Below are 14227 nucleotides of genomic sequence, written 5' to 3'. Positions count from 1 at the left end.
ATACAGATCAAGAATAAAAACAGAGATGGGAAGAGAAGGCATGTGTGATCAGGGATTTGCAGAAAAATTTCTTTGGAAACATGTTATGCTCTCCATATTCACCCCATCCATTTGGGGGAGGAGGCTAACTTCTTACTCCAAATATAAGGAGAGGGGTTTCAGAGCAATAATTGAAAGAGCTTAAAATGTTTTCCAAAATTGGATGTTACAAAGCACTGTGCTTGTTCCGAAGAAAGCTTTCTCAATCTGTAAACTGGGAATTCTAAAGGAAAAAAAAGCAGGTTTGGCTTTGGTGGTACGGCGTGGAGAGGCCTCCTGCACTGGTATTCCTCACTGGCTAAGGAATGCTTGACTCTTTCCCAGGGTCAGGTAAGGTCATAGGAGAGAAAGTCAGCAAAGGGTCCAGTCCAAAAGGGTTGCCTGGAGAAGGGAGGGGCAAGAGGACCTCAGAGAAAAAGACTGTATGTGTAACTTTGGATAACCAGGTGCATAAGAAAGAAGTATAAGTAGCCACCTGGAATAAATGTGTCCAGGGAATTTAAGTGAGCGATCCAGCAAAGAATCTCCACAAAACAAAAACTTCAAGGAGAGAAAGGTTTGGCTCTTATTAAGACATTCCTATCCACGGGGTGGAAAGCCACCCCAACAAGTATGAAACGTCCTACCTTTTATCTTCCCTTCTTTTCCTGCTTAGAGTCTGGCAGAGAAGGAAACCTGAAAACAGCTAGTGAGTGGGCAAAAAAGCAAGCAGGGAGGGAACAGAGACAGAAGGACCTTGTCACCCTCAGCCCACGCCTTTCCCCACGGCCAGCCTAGCCTGCAGTAGACCAACTTTAGCCAGGGGAGCAATTAGCTGCTATGACAGTTTCAGGAATTTGGCTAGTGTCTTGGACAGAATAGTATAGTGTCTAAATTTAGCCTGTGTTTACACTTAAAGTAATCTATAACCTACCAGTTGAAGCCATGAGGCTTGTGGATGTATCATCCAGGGCCTGGGAAGGCTTACTCTCACTACTTCAAATTTAAAGGACAGTGGGAGACACACATACAGTTATATTTCATTTATGTCATCCGTTCAACATTCAAGTTATACTAGCAGAAGTTAAAGCCATTGTTTCTAACTATCTTGATCCCTGAAGAAGAGACAAATCTCGAGATGACCTCCAGGGCAACGGCAATTGGTAACGAATGATGGATTTCCATGTTTCTATAAGCCTAGCTTTTCTAGCTAAAAATACTTTTTATCAGAGAAGAAATACAAGCAATGAATTAGTATTAGAACAATTCCAATTAAGCCTCTTGTCACATACATTTTGGTATTTTATTTAACATCACATGTGTAAAGCAGGATACAAATCCTTGATTTGTCTACATTATAGGGTTATTTTAAAGAGAAAATGACAATAATATTTGGTAGTTTACACAATGGAAGGATGTGCATGTGTGTGTATATGGATAAAACTTAAAACATAATATTAAAATAAAAATAAGGGGAATAACAACATGTACAGTATAAAATTATATAGAATTTAAAATAACCCCCAAACACAACACAAAAGAATACTATATATTGTTCGTGGAGAGATATGTTATACATATATGTACATACATTCGAGATACATATATAGATGTAGATAGGGGAATAATCAAAGAGGAATTTAATTTTAGCCAGAGTGTGTTCATACTTTTTTTTTTATAAAAATGACAAAATGTTAACAGTTATTAATACCTAGTTGTGAAAACTCAGGAGTTTATGTCATTCTTTGTAGTTTTACATTTTTTAAACTTTAGTTTTATAAAATCTCAAATCACAGAAATAGACATAAAGAGCAAATTAGAAAACAGATGTGACAGTCCTAGGAAAACTGTAAAAAGCTACATAAACATAAGGTAATGTTCCTAACATACTGTAATTTTTAATTTTAAGATTTAAACTGTGTCTAACGCTCTTTTTAGATTCCATTAAAATAAATGACAAATAATAACAAATACCCTGAAATATATGCCTGAGTGTGTCAACAATTGCTGGATGAAAAGTATTTTCTTTTTATTACATAGGTTATAATATGATATATGATTTATTCAAGACTGGGAGTCTGGGTCATGCAAATTTTTATTAGTCCAACTGTCTAACCATGAGCTTCTAGTTTTGAAAGGTCTTTATTGAGTTCAAATAATTAAAAAAGGACCTCAAAATTTAAAATTAAATAGTACGCACTTTTTTCTGTTTGTATAAATCATACATGATTTGTGGAAGATTCATAAAACACAAGAGTGATGTTTTTAAAAATTGAAAGAACCCATAATTCTACTTTCGAGAGATGACAATTTCCTTGAAGTATTTTTTTTTTTTTTCTGTAAATATACAGTTGGCATTATTGTTTCATGTGTACTTAGGTGTTTTGTTCTTACTTCAACTCTGGCACCTGTCATCAAATTTCACTGAAAGTATGTTTTTCCTATGGTATTCTAGAATTTGTTGATACCATTGTTTATCTTGTATCATCCTATTGATGAAAATATAGGTTATTTTCAATTTCTTAATATTAGACATAGCACTCTGATGAATATCCTTGCCTATAAATATTTCTCCATATTGCTGACTATTTTTCCTTACAATAAGTTCCTAAAAATATTATTAAATCAAAGGTAGACCCTTTCCAAGATACTAGATATAGACTGACAAATTGTTCTACTCCCCAAAATTAAAGTCCAGGTCCACAATCCCTATTCTTAGAGTCATATATGTTTTGAAATTTAGAGATTTGGGGATTTTAGAAAGATAATATGTTGCATTTACCTCATATTAGGTAACACTATGCATTAGGTATAGGGAACCATATCCAATTACACACATTAACATTTTCTTAGCAAAATGTATTAAGAGTCTCAATAAGTAGAATATGTAAAAACCATAAGTAACCTTGTATCAGTTCAAGTTTTGCCACCAAATAACCTGTGAAAGCCTTTGAACTTTGGGAGTGTGGATAAGGGATTGCAGATCCTTACCAGTTTAAAGTATACTTCTTCCCAGAATGGATGAGAATAGTAATTCATAGAAATTTTAGCCACTGTTACTTAAAATTTTATCAATTTGATAAGTCAAAGTGGAATATTTAAAAAATTTAACACATTGTTATTAATTCGTGTTTTCTTTATTTTGTCACTTGCTCTTTTATAGTTGCAGCATTCATCTTTTTGATTTACAAGAACTCTTTATATTAATGGTGATAACTCTTTGTATATGCTATATGACATTTTTTCAGTTTATTATTGTTAATTTTAATATTGAAAAAATATTCATGTAGTTAAATCTATTAATCTGTTACGTCGTAACTTTATTTTCTTTCATGTTTCAGAAATTCCTCCCCAACTTGTAGATCAAATATTGATTTTCATATTTTTCCTATCCCCTATGGCTACAGATTTTACATTTAACTTTGATTCTGTTGAAATTTTATTTGGTATGTTTGGTTTAAGGGAGGAATTTTATTTTCCTGTTTTTTTCTGTTAAAAATGGAACTATTTCAGAGGAACTTTGGAATTCAGTCTTGGATTGTATTGGTATGTGTGTAAACCACAGCCCTCAGGTGCTTTGATTTTCAATCTGTTTGACAGAAAAAGAATGTTTAAAAACAAAAATTGAATACCGTATACAAATACAAAATATTTGCAGACGTAAAATTCTCACAATTTGGCATCATTTACAAATATTTTTTTTTCTTATCAATTCAAAATACACTTTGTTTTGCTTGGATTTGATTCAGTTATATATGGGTAATAATAAAAATTCCAACTTCACTCAAAATGTCAAAAATCAATGTTGATCCTTTCCTTCCAACTCCCACCCTCAACTTGCCCTATTTTTGTGTTTTCTATTACTATGAATATTATGTGACTAAGACTGAGTTTTCTCAGAAAGATTCTAAATCAAGGATGTGAACTTGCCTTTTGAATGTAAAATTATTGTTCAGAATCCATCCCTGATCCCTGATTGAAATTCCATGTGTTTAGATCCATTTTCAGCTGATTGCTTCCTTGACCATCTTGAACCATAACCTAGAAATAAATAATAATCACTTCCATGGAAATCTGAGCACACCATAAATATAATGGAAAATAAAAGCAAAAGCAACTTATGAAGTCATGTGCAAACAATATAAATGTTTTCAACTTTGGAATCTTGAGAAATTTTGTATACATATATATATTTTTGGCACTATATATATATATATATATATATATATATATATATATATATATAGTGCCAAAAAATGTATACACATTTTAAGAAAGGAAAAAAAAACTATTAAAATTGTAATACTCAATATATATCAACAAAAAGATGAATGCAAGTCACGTTTAACATTTGTACATTTTTTGACATATATACCTATATAACAGGGGTGCCAAAAAATGTATACAAGTGGACACATTGGTCAACGTTGCTCAAGCAGTAGTTTGCCGTAATCAGAAGTGTCTGGACACTGATGGTAACCACTTTGAGCACCTCTTGTAATTGCAGAAGTCAGACGTGATTTGTATTCATCTTTGTTATCGGTATATATAGAGTATTACAATTTTAATACACTTTTTTCCTTTCTTAAAATGTGAATACATTTTTTTGGCACCCTGTGTATATTTGTTGTTGTTGTTCTCAGGAATGTCTTCTCCCCATATCCTGCCTGGACTTTTATGATGGTGTGTTAGCTAGAAGTATGGCATATTTGAAGTGAGGTTTTTTTTTCAAAGTTGAAAAGCAGCAGTGTCTTTTGGGTTTTTTAAATGCATTATATGCAAATAAAATCCAAGAGCTCTGGCTGAAGTAGAAGCAGGAATTCTAAACGGCCTAAAAGTGGGAGCAGGGACTTCTACAGATCTTACAGATTACAGTCTAACAATAATTTTATGGAAATCGGCAAGGAACAGTTCAAACGTAAATCTTGATAATCAAAGGTCAAAACAAAAGCCTTGTCTACAAAAGTGTGATTTTCATGCTAGTTTAACTACCAAATCACTGTATGTTTGTATGTTAACAAGTCACTTTGCAATCTAGGCCTAGAAACCTTCAGTTGAATCAGGAATCTATACAAGATGATGATAAAAGTTTCTCTCGTCCTGGAATATCTTATGAGTATAACCAGTAAAGCTTATCTCTGTTGAGGAGATACATGCTCATGATAACCTCTTTAACTTTCCCTTTGAACGATAGGTCAATGTGTAGTTAGGGAGAAGTGGAAGTCTGGATATGTATGATAACAGAAGGCTGTGTGATTTGCTCACCATCATCAGAAAACTAGTTACCAAACTTCATTCCCTGACTTAATTCTGGCCTTACTGTGATATTGGGGATAAGGTAAATCCTTGGGTCATGATCTATTTCATTACCAGGAAAATTTGAGAAGTTTTGGTTTATACTCATGGGAAAGAGAGCACAGATTACAAATAAATACATCATTTGGTCTCATTGTTTTGTTCTTATAATGTCAGATGAGATTCTTTTAAAGAGGAATATAATTAAAGAAAAATGAGTAAATGAAAAAAAAAATATCTCTGGCTTTTAATGTCCTTAAAGATTGTCAGAAAGCCTTAGTCAATTAGGACATAATCTTCCAAGGAAAGGGTTATAAGTTTGACAGCGAGTATAACACAAGGATAAGTTCCTGTTTTCATCTGTTCTTTTCTCTTATCCTGCAATAATACAGAAGCAGATCCCTTGAGAATTTCAAATTTTATGTGATAGAATCTGAGGTCGGACAGTATTTCAGAAGCAGAGTGTGCAATTAGTTAGCCTTGTTTCCTTGTGGGTATATCAGGAATGAAGCGGGAGTGGGGAGAGAGCAAAGGGGCATTCACCTGTAACTCTTATGTATCCCAAACTTTGAAAAAGTTTACCTTTCAAAGTGCTGCAATATCTCTAGAAAGTTAAGTATCTTGCTTTAATAAAATTGTTTCCATCCTAGAAAGTTTTCAGTAATGAGGGAGTTCTGCAGCGGTTGTTGAAAAAGAGGAGGAACCAATTAGTTTAGAGTACCTAGTGTCTGCTTATGAGCAGATTGTCTTTGGTTTGCAGAAATCATTCCTAGGGGCTGAGCTGAGATTTTTGAATTCCTCCCGCTGTGCATTATAACCCAAAGCACCTGTGTAGGGAATGCCAGAAAGACCAGAAGAGTGGTGAGAAAGCATTTATCATTTTACATGTATGGAAGGCTTTGAAAATGATCAAGAACTACAAAAATTAAAGTGATGCTATGTTTTAAAAAACAGTGATTATTATTATATATGAAATTATTATTTATGAATCAGAAGAAAGATCTCTGATTCCTTAGAAGGTTGACTTCAGTCACAGAAATATTGTTTAATGAAATGATTTTTTTATGTTTTGAAAGTGCACTTTACTCCAGAAAAACATCTCAACGTCACCTGAAGTTGATTCCTTAAAATAAGTTAAAGAAGACTCTTTCTGGATAAAAATTCAGTTTTGATTATAAAATAATATGCACATTTTGTCTGCAAGTCCTTCCCAAAGCATTAGTATCATAAATGGGATCAACAGATGACATCCCAGGCTTTCTTTGAAGGAAATTAACTATACAATTCCATGTTTATTTTAGCAAATCAATTTAGGATGACATTTAGTGTGGTAGGATTCAAAGTCTGGCAGTCTTTCAGAGGCAGAACGTCAAGTTAGTATACTCATGTTTTCTTGTGGGTATATTGGGACTGAAGTGGGAAAAAAGTGGGGATTTTATTTATACAACTTGCATATGATCTTTTTTTATACAGCTTGCAACCTACTTTCTCTTGAAAGTAAAAGGAAGCAGTTGTTTAAAAAGTTTTTAAGTATGCCTATGTATATTTTTACAGTACCTTAAAAGTAACCATTAAAAGTTTGAAAGTGATGTGGAGATTATTAAGTTAATTTTTAAATATAAATTGTCCTACCCCAAAACATAAATTGGTGCAGGTCGGTAAACTACTTACATTCTGAACTCTTCTGAGGGGTAAGGCTATAAGGGAATCAGATTCAACGGAAGAAAAGAATTAAGACATTGGTTTGGCCAATTATTCATTATGTGTTTTATTTTTTTTCTCCCAGTGGAGCCATGTCATCACTACAATTTGGTCTTACCTTCTCCATTTATCAAGCGCAGTGGGAGACTAGGGTAGCTGTACCTCAACTCACTATTTTCCCTATATCCTGTACTCTCTTCATGATTCTTTCCTGTGGGTAAAGGCAGAAAGACAGAAGGAAAAGGCACATGCTGGACAGACTGAAGCGGGGAGGTTCCCCAGGGAGCTGAGGCAGATGGATCAACTCTGCAGTGCCTGGAGTTGTTATTATGCTATGGGACGCCTCAAAACAATCACACCAGTCTCCTGCTCTACTGGCTGAGGCTGGCTGATAATTCCAGGCAAAACCAACAAGCTCTAAGTAAGCTGAGACTTTTATTGACCCCAGGGGGAGTTTGGAAATTTGCTTGGGGACCAAAGTTAACTTTATCCCAGAGGTAGATACAGGGAGAGGGGGAATAATGTTTTGGGGCACTACTAGGGATGTGCTAACATCATTTTTAAAATGAAAGAATCAGTGGATACTTAGAGCTAGAAGGGATCTCAGAAGTCTAGTTCTGCAACTTCCTTTACTGATGGGGTTAAAAGATGCCCAACAAGAAGTGAATTGCCTAAGGTACCACAACTAGTTCATGGCGCAGCCAGACCCAGATCCGGGACATTCTGATTTCCTGTCCAGGGTTATTTCACGTGCACATCTCTTTTGAAATCCATTTATTTCATTTACTCATCCAAACAGCATTTTCTAGAACACAGGAACAGTGCTGAGATCTAGTAAATCTCTTTCTTCCCAAGAAGATAAGAGGATCATTGGGTATCTCTTTGCACAGGTTTCCATTGGGCAATCTGCATATGGTCAGGTACCGCTGATAAAAGGTAATTTGGAAGTGAACACAGCAGGAGCGGGCTGATGTATCAGGCAGCTTGGTTAAGGAAACTGCAGGCAGGCACCCTATCAGGCTGATGAGGAACGGGTGGTCAGGTAATCAGGAAGCTGGAATCTATTTCCAGGGGTGCCAAAATGAGTAGTGAAGTCAGAATCTAAAGTATCCAGGTATGATGAATGACAAGTTCTCCAGCAGAGCCACGCTAGTGAGTTTTATGGGTTCTGCCAATGTTTCGTTTGAATGAATTCCCTAAAATCACTAGGACAAGCAAAATAATCAATTTTAAAGACATATTTCATGGCATTTCACTTTTAATAATTTTATTTTGATCACTAAGGTATATCGAACAGTTTGAAATGTTCTGGGGAGCACACTTTTCTTTATTCAAAAGGAAAACAAAATTGTTTTTCCTTCCTCCCAACCTTTTTCATATATATATATATATATATATATATATATATATATATATCCTTTTACTCTATAATTGATAGTAAATCATACGAGTTGTTAATCTTTGTATCTACAAATCAGACTTTGGTAAAAGATGGGGCACTGATGTTTTATACATGTTTAACATAAAAAATATTATATTCTACTATATTATATTATATAATTATTTTTACTTTGAAAGCAATTTACCCTAGATTTGCCACAGATGAGGGTGTTAATGAGATGCTGAGATTTCTGGGGTGAGGGTGGAGACCTCATACTCCATCACTTTGGGGTGGGCTGCTAGTATCTATCAGACACTAGAGCACAGAACAGAAGAATCGGCTCAACAGTCCTCGCAGAGGCACGTCTAGATGCTGTACAGAGAAGTGGGGATGCCAGCGTGCAGGTACCACAGGTCAAGCCATTCATGATGAGAATGTTGTTGGAAATGGTTCAAAATAGGGAAATGGTGACAAGTGTGGGCAAAGCAAAGTAAAATAATGAGAGAGGCAGGGAACCAGCACTAGAATTTAGGGGCTGATGGTAGCTGAGGCATTACTGCCTTAATACCTGACTCTTTTTATTTCCCTCTGAGCCCACCAGAAGGTGAGTCAGGAGGCTACCAAAAGAGGGCTGGTAAGTTGGCTAGAACAAAGTCTTTGCCAACAGGTGCTAAAAACAGTTCTCGTCTGGAGACCCTAACAGGAGAAGGATGAGACTTCGGTAAGTGGGCTCTGGACTCAGATGCAATTCCTGACTCCCTAACTTATTTGCTCTGTGGATTTTTAAACTTTTTCTACACAAATTATTTGTAAAGTTGGTATAATAATAGAGCCTTAATTTCTCCCCATCGTCAACCCGAAGGATCAACTAAAATCACAAATGTTCCCAGCTCAGAATCCTCAATTAGTGTTACTTGAACCTGAACAAAGTTAAAGTTTAATGCTATGAGGAAATGTAATAAAAAATCTCTACCAGCCAAGTAATAGCTTTATATTTCTTCTTGTGCTTTCTCTATTTGGTTTTCCATGTAGGTCCCCAACAAAATGTGGAAACTACAGTAGCCTATGTTTTTGCTGGAAATGGGCACATGATATGATTCATTTAGAAGTGGTCTTCCCCATTCTTTTCCTATGAGGCTGAGGCCAGAGAGGTGAGACCACCTACAGCTCTGCAGTAGCCAGAACAGGCCCCAGTGTCAGCTTGGGGGCCAGTCAGAAGCAGGGCAGACTAGATCCAGAAGGAAGGTCCTAACTACTGGTCTGAAACACACCGGCCAGACTTAGGGACACAGAATCTGCAAGCAGCAGGATGAAATTAAGCCAGGTGTCCAAGAACAAAGCAGTCAGCAGCAGGAATGGCTGTACGATCAGACAGGGTTCAAAAGCAGACAGATGAAGCTCACTCCCAAGGAGTCTGTCAGCAAGAACTAGGTTCTGATGCAGGCAAGTTACTGGTGTTAGTGATGTCTGACAGCTGGGAACAGGGGTTTGGTTTAGGAACAGTCTCAGAGCTAGTAGCAGGAATAAGCAGACGCTCCATTTGAGAGGAAGTGAGGTGATTATTCTAAGTAATAAGTAGAATGTTGGAGGGGAGTTGCTATTTTCCTCATCTGTGTTGATGAGGGAAATTCTAGAATACTGCTTCAGAAGTTCCCTAGGTTGGCCTGAGAATGGTCAAGTTTGATTTGAGGGTGTGGGTGGCCGAGTAATAGAAAGACCATTTGCTGCATGTTAAAATCCATACTCTCCAAACTTATTTTTCAGCAATAAAGGTAATATTAGGGTATTTGTCGCTTCCATTTTGGGGTCTACTCAGGTGATTCCAAAATTGAAGTTGAAAAAAAGAGAAGTGATTAATTATAAACTGTAATATCCCCAAAACAGTAGATGAGGGTTCAGTTTCTAAGACAAGGATTTTGTTTTTAAACCAGAGTTGAAGGGCAGCAGAGTAGGCCAAAAGGAGAACACCAGAATTCAGAACATGAATTCAGAACAAATTCTGCTTTGAAGCATTCAGGGATGGAGATGGGAAGGGAGTCTCAAAGACAGGCAGGCATGGGGGTAATCTCATAATGATGGATTACATATGCATACAGAGTAATTTTCTCTCCCAGAATTTCTGATAGGTAAGGCTTTTCTCTGTATCCAGATACAGCAATCCGGCATCTCTTACGTAGGAATGAATTAAGACTGATTTACTCCCATGGTCATGACTGTTTCTACACGCACTGCATCACCTATCAAATTGAGTTCACATTTATATTCTGCCTCCAATACATATGGTTACACACACACACCGTGTCCATATTTATTCTGCTGAAAAGTTCTATGAGTCTGTGACTCTAGCTGAATGAAGAACACGAAGCAAAGTTGGTGACTAAAGAAAAAATGTGGTCTGTACAAGTTTAACCAAAGCAGAATTTTGACAGGAGCTGTGAGGATATTTTAGGCTTATAAAGAGTCAGTGTAGTACAGTGGGAAAAGCACTACATGGGCTTGGGTCTTGGCCCTGTAATTTGCAAACTGGCCTTTTGGCAAGTCCTTTCTCTTTTATAAGCCTCAACTTGCTCACTAGTACACTAATGTCTTACTCAAAGAGACCCTTCAGTGTTAAATGGCTAAATGTTTGCGAAAAGAACTGGCCTGATACCCTGCACAAAGGATCTGCCCAATTCTCTAGATGTCAATCTGCCTTGTGTTTTCAGCTTAAATTATTTGGGGAATAATAAACATTCTTTATTTCACTTTGTTGTTGTTGTTCTTCTTGTTGTTCAACTATAGTGTAAGTCTCCCAAGGAATAAAGTTAGAATGCCTCCATGACAGGACTGTGGGGTTGGAGTGTTTGTGGTGTTTCGTTTGATTTGAAATTTTAAAGCTCAATCAGGAATTAAGGTAAGTACAGGGACAGCTATTAAAGAAATTGGAAAGGAACTGACAGTCCTGGAATTTGGCAGCTCCTGTTTGATTTTAAATGTAAGTTAAATATTAATTTTTCTAAAAAAACACTCTTCCTCCAGGGAGGCCTTTTTTTTTTTTTTTTTTTTTTTTTTTCCTCTCCCTCTCTTATGTTGACAGATTGTTGGTGGCTTGCCTTTTACACTAACTTATTTGGAGGAAAAAAAAAGTCTTTAGATGATCCTATTTGTATAAGAAAAAAGTCTTCAAAACAGCTCCCTTGTTGCCAGCATCAACAGCAGCTGAACAGGGTTGGATTGTTGCATATTGAGAATTATTCCTTTCATTTCAAAGGAATCAAAGATGTTTGGAGCAAGCAAGAGCCCTGGTTACACATGATCAAAATAAACTAATATTAGATTTGCTTATGGAAAGAGCTGATTAAGTCTGCTGTTGAAGTCTGAGTACACTTTTTATTGTTCCATGAGGATTTTTCAGGAAAGATAGGAGTCAGCTTTGAAAAGCTAAGCTGGTTTGAGGAAAATAAGGAGCATCTGAAGATCTCTTTCGGAATTCCTTCCTGCTGGAGATTCCTTAAGAGAAGTGAGCATGATGATGCTGCTGACTTGTAAACAGAAGTCAAAGGAAATTCAAGCTCTGTCAAGATTCATTCCAAATATAATAAAAAAGGAAATGTCTGAGTCCCTTTTCAAGTTTTTGGATGGGGTTCTCCAGTGCTTTGGCTGTTCTCCGAATTTGTAAGGAATGGGAAACAATAGAGAAATTACAGGCTCCCAGTTCATACCTATCTTAGCAGAAATTTTTCAACATCTTACGCTTCCAGTGTCTCCTTGTCTCAAATTATCATTTATTTCTTATTTTCATGCACATTTGTTTTTTCTCTTTAAAAAAAAATACAAAGCTGCTGTCATCCAGTGCTCCATGACATTCAGCGTACACGTTTTAGATTTTGGTATATAAAATTAAGCGTACTACTCCTGCCACTGCCTATATATGTGACCTATGGGTTAGTTTCCTCATTTGTAAAATAAGGGAATTGCATAAGACTTGCAGTGATCAAACTATGTCCTATCCCAAAGTTCCTCAACTTGTACACTGTTGATACTTTAGGCTGGATAATTCTTTGTTGTGGGAGGCTATCCTGTTTATCCAGGGATAGTTAGTACCATTTGATGCCAGTAGTACAACCGTACTCCCCTCCCCTGGGTATGAAAACCAACAATGTCTCCAGGTGAGAAAATCACTAACTAAAGCAGTGGTTCTCAAACACTGGTAGGTATCAGAACCCCATGGGGAACTTGGTGAAAACATAAAGGCCCAGACTTGATTCTACTTCAAAAACCAGGGCCTCTATGTTTTTTATGAGTTTTCTCATATACGACAAAGTGTGAGAACTATTGTTCACAGGAATTGTATTGAAGTGGTTCTCAAAGTATGATTCTTGCACCAAGAGCCTCAGTATCACCAAGGAACCTGTTAGAAATGCAGATTTTTGAGCTCTAGCCCAGACTCAGTGAGTCACAGACTCTGAGATGAGTCCCAGCTATCTAAAATATGGGTCAGGTAAAGAAAGTGTGCATTTTTGGCACAGCCAGCAAGGTGTTCAGGAGTGCAAGAGTGCCAGGAAGGACTGTCTTTTTCCACACAGAGTCGATACCAATGGGCAGAGCAATACTTGGAATCAACTTCTTGTCTCTTCATGATTCTTATTGATCCAGCCCTAAAAGGTAGATCAGATTGTTGTTCTTGTGGAGGGTAGAACTGAGGGATGGCACATCTCAGACTCATGAATGCTCCACAGCACCTGGAGTTCTGACTCACAGACTTACTCTCTCAGCTCTGGCATTGATTTCTAGCCCAGCAGTTCCCAGTCTTGGCTTTGTATTAGAACCACTTAGAGAACTTCTAAAAATCTCAATGCTCAGGCCATACCCCAGACCAATTAAGTCAGAATCTCTCAGAGTCAGAGCCAGTTATCAATAGTTTCACCTTCTCAGGTGATTCCAATGTTCATACAAACTCAAGATGTCAGTTGAGCACTTTCTATAAAGTCAGGTAGGGTTTGTACAGAGGGAGAAAAGGTAGTAGGACATGTAGAAAGTTTGAAAGCACATGACCAGTTGGGGATCAGCAGGAAGTTTGGTGTAGGTGCAGCCTGCAAGCTTTTCACTCTTTGCCAATGTCAATTGCCCACTAAGTTTTCCTAGATCCTTCCACCAGAAGCCATCTTTGCAGGCTCTGTATTTCTACAGCATTTTGAATCTAATATTATGAACTACATTCATTACCTTGTGTCATGCAGGGTGTCATGTGGGTTCTCTGGTCTCCCCAATAAGACCACAGGACATGGTGAGGCCAAAAAGGAACACCCATGGAGCCGTAAGTCGTGCAGGGACTCATGCAGGGTCTCTGGTCCTGCTCCCCACATAAGAGCACGGGATATGGTGAGGCCAGAAAGGAACACCCACAGAGCCATAGATGGGGGAGTCATACCACTATATTCTCGCTGGCAGCTGGGTTGGAGACACAGGAAGCAGGAGCCACACGATCTGCAATCCACCATCCACTTGTCTCTGCCAATCAACTTCACTTGCTAACTGCAATCCGCCGTGCTAACTGCAATCTGCTCCTGCTAGCTCAGACACCATCTTCTTGCTAGCCTCCATTTTCTGCTAGCATAGCTACAGCAGTTATATTAGTGGCCAATGGCTCACTGGTTACAGCTGATGGCCATCCAATCACAGTTGATGGCCATTTACTACCTGAGTGAGCACCTTTCCACATGAGGGCAAGAGTCTGGAAACTGCACTCCTGGCTCTGTCCCCACACTCCACCCCTACAGGGTCTTGCCTCACAATCTACGTGACAAGCGTCTTCTGCGAAGGACCCTGTGTGAGGAGCCTGGAGATGAATGC

This window comes from Rhinolophus sinicus, linkage group LG01 (assembly GCF_036562045.2).
Source record: "Rhinolophus sinicus isolate RSC01 linkage group LG01, ASM3656204v1, whole genome shotgun sequence".
NCBI lineage: Eukaryota > Metazoa > Chordata > Mammalia > Chiroptera > Rhinolophidae > Rhinolophus > Rhinolophus sinicus.
Note: the sequence above shows the minus strand (reverse complement) of the source record.